Source organism: Aplysia californica, unplaced genomic scaffold, assembly GCF_000002075.1.
Source record: "Aplysia californica isolate F4 #8 unplaced genomic scaffold, AplCal3.0 scaffold00046, whole genome shotgun sequence".
In the NCBI taxonomy this organism is placed as follows: domain Eukaryota; kingdom Metazoa; phylum Mollusca; class Gastropoda; order Aplysiida; family Aplysiidae; genus Aplysia; species Aplysia californica.
The window spans coordinates 1,073,970-1,077,829 of NW_004797316.1; positions in this window are offsets into that span (position 1 = coordinate 1,073,970).

Consider the following 3,860-nt stretch of genomic DNA (forward strand, 5'->3'; position numbering starts at 1 on the left):
GGAAAATAAAATACTGACTTTATGAAGAAATGGCGGTGACAAACATGCCCGGTATGGGAAAAATACGGTTTTTGGGGGTTCTTATGCTATGAAATAGTTGTAGAAGAGGCTGAGGAAGCTAAAAATGCCTACAAATCAAATTCCATAATTTTGAGCCGAATTTTGACTTGGGGGGGGGGGGGGGGGGTGTAGCCGCCCCTTAATATGAGTGGACACCGGCTTTGGAACCGCCGTGCAAACCTGTCATTCGACGGGTCGGTGCATCATCCACATCGCATGTGGTTTAGCCGCAGCTTTAGAAATAATAGACTTGAAGAGTAGATTTACCCCAGCTTGGGCTGATTTATAGGGCTGGATTCTGCTCGGTTAATCGAAGGCTTGCAAAGCAGCGGACGTCTTGCGCTAGAGTCTTGCGAGCAGGCTTGTGATTTGATTTGCCTCCCGCTTGCTACCGGAGGGAACTTCCGGTGAGTTGTGACTCGCGGACAGTCCTACTGTACTGTGTCGTGACGTCGCGAACTCTCGTGGCAGTGGGCTCAGTACATATTACAGAAGATTCTCTGGTTATTTACGTTGAGAGGCTTGCATCAAAAGTGCAAGATCGGTTGGGTTTTTTTCATAGTTCGGTTGTAAAAAACAAAAAGCTCTATTCAATGCACTTAAAAATTAATATTGGATCGGCTATTCTTATGATGTTAAGGCCTGTTTATTTTTAATGTGCACGAGCCAAGCGCTTCATCGTCGCACGCAAAAGACCTCAGTTCGATTCCCGTATGGGGAGAAATTTTTACTGAGAACCTCCGTCTTTCTGCTGGGGCGTTGTTCCCTCTCAGCCCTGGTTGACCCTGACATTGGGTTGAAGTAGGCCTAGCCCGTCTCCTAAATGTTCTGTATTATGTCACTGTGAGTGTAACACATCTACAAAATACGATACAAAAGCCAATCACAACGACCCCTGGAGTTCTCCATTCTAGGGTAATCTAAGTCTACTCATTCTTATTATTATCAGAAACCTAGGTCTCTGTTACTACAATACCACGCTCCCTCTCACTTATCCATTCGCTTAGCTGATCAACGGCGGGAAGTTAAAAATAACTTCAGCTCTCTACGCCTTGCACCAAAACAAGCCCAGCCTCTCCCTTCCTCCACGGTTCAAAGTTCACACAGCGCACAGTACTGTCTTGCTGTTTGAACACATCGGACTGTCTTGTCGCCATCAAGACGGTCCTACGCCATCGAGCCCGTGCCGCTCGCTCGGTGTATCGAGACAGTACAAGTCAGCAGGTAAGGTTTCGAGCTTGTCCTGGGGCAAATCTCTAGGTCTAGCGCAAATCAGTACTGTGTGAATTGTGGGGCCTGTGGCTGCGGCCGGGACTTAAGGCTTGCGCAGGCCTTCGATTAATTGAGTAAACTACAGCGCCACACCGCGCAGTGACTCTGTGGGCGAGATCTCTCACTCTCCCCCTCTCTCTTTTTCTGACGTAAGTGGCTTCGCGGATTGCAAGCAGGGTGGGGATGATGAGGGGGCCTGACACGAGTGGCTTCGCGGATTGCTAGTTGCTGTGGACCAAGGAGATTAAAAGAAATCTAAGTTCTAAGCTCCTTGCTGTGGACTTGAAGTTTAGACTAGACCAAGGAGGTTACAGTTTGCGCTAGACTCAACTTATCATGCTGGTGATTTGATTTGATGATTTGACCTAGTGATTTGAGGCTTGTGACTTGAACTAGGGGCTTGTGAGCACGAGCGGGTTTGCTACCGTGGTACAGCCCTACTGATTTACTTCATCTGACCCAGCACCCGAACAACGGGCTTCCCTCAACTTTTTAAAATTCCTCCCGGAATGACCCACGCAGCTTCTATTTTGTTTTATCATTGAGTCCTTGTTTGCGCCAGGTTCAATGTTTTTTACAACATCGATCAAATTCTGGTATGCCCTTTCCTTCACCAAGTGATTTGACTAATCTTCCGATGTTATTTCCCAAAGTATGTCACGGGGTCTGTATAGTTCAATAAATCGAAGATTTTCTCTTTCGACCAGGTTGCCATTTTGCTGTACGTTTAGCTGTGTAGCTTGCGCAAATAATCAAGTGTTCATTACTACACACCGTGACATGGAGACCAATCCTGAACCCCGTCGGTGAATGCATTGTGAATGTGGATTTTTTGTTCTGTTCAATTATTGAAAAACAACAAGTTCTGCTTGGATATTGCCTCAAAATTGGATCACTCGTTTAGAAAATGTAATCAGATTTTATGTGCGCTAAATCAATATGAAAATATAAAAATCTAGCAGTGACAAGATAAGCCGGTTAAGCCCGTGACGTCACACAGAGGCTGTCATCGACCTAACCCGTGGAACTGTTTCCAGAAAATCCAACATGTTGAAACCCCCGGTTCGGCCTCCCGGTTTCAACTTTTTTCTAACAGTATTTCATCCACATCTGCCGTTCTACCGCCAGGTTTGCCTTTCCTTTCCGAACCGGGAGTTTGGTACGTAGATGTGTAGTGTCCTTTAGGGTTAAAGAAAGCAAATCCGTAGACCCCTTTGATGACCCCGTTGACGTAATATTCCAGTTTGTAAAAGCCGTGTATTCTATTGTGAATTAAATGTGTCATGACACGATGGAATCAGGCGCTCGTCAATTTGGGGGTATGTGGAATTCTTGATATAATCTTAAACCAAACTTATTTATTTGTGCTGTTTTAAAGAAAAAAAAATATCTTGAATAGAAGTCGAGATATTTGCGTTTAAAGGGGTGGGGGTGTTTGGTGTCAGAGGCAACATTAGCCAGAAAATGGCCGCCAAAGTTTGGTGACCTCCAAAGCTTGAATGTCCTTGAAAACTGAAAATTTAACTTTCTTTTTTTTTGCCTTTGACCAATATTTAAAAAAAAGTAAAATCCACTTCTGATATTTTTTAAAGGACGTAAGAATTGTTGAGAAAAAAAAGAAGAAAATTCGAAAAAAATAACACAAAGGGCAGAAAAACACAACACACTACTTTGTTTTCATTATTTTGACGAGTGCCTGACTTCACCATGATGCATCACATTTTTATTTGCACACAATGTTGGCAGTCTGTGAAGTGTGACTGGTAACAAATACTTGATCTTACCCGGGAGAAAAATGTCATGCATGCAGCTACCACGACCTAGGCCTTCATTATTTCCGCTGAAGTTTAGAGCTACATAAAACCTGTATTTGCACTTCTTTTCTTTTCGTTAAGCCGTCAATGCAGGCCTCTAGCAGGTTCATACTTTAAAAAAATCCCCGCCAGTCGTTCCTATCTAGGCTATAGTTTTATTCTGGCGCTAAACGAGAACGGCTGGCGGTCAAAATTGTGAACCCGTAGATCCCATTGGTGACCCCGTTGACGAAGTTTTTACAGTCTTGAGGGCCAGAGAACTTGGCCGAGTAAACACACAAATCTGCTGTGCACACTACAACACCCCCCCTCCCCCGCGATTGTACCCGACGGTCTGGGAGTTAAATTAGAGAAACCTTTACACTCAATGGCTTCCAGGACTCCTTTCCGCAGTTCCCTTTTGCAGTGCTGCGGCAGCCTGGAATCCCATTAACATGTTTTCAATAGTTATACAGATAACTTTCTATTATCAAAGTTCGTTCATAAGAAGATAGCTCTAGTTCACTCAGCCAAAAAAGTATCCGCGGAAGTCTGCGCATTGGTTCAAATGGTGCTGCAGTCTTTGTTTTGAAGCTGTCTTTCGTTTCCCCAAAAGAAGAATAGGAATAGCACAGGTGGTTAGTTTCGCCTTTGTTGTTTTTCCCACCAGTATGGTAACTGTTCTCAAAGTCTGCACTTTTTCGAAGAGGGCACCACGCCTGTCGAGAGGAGGGG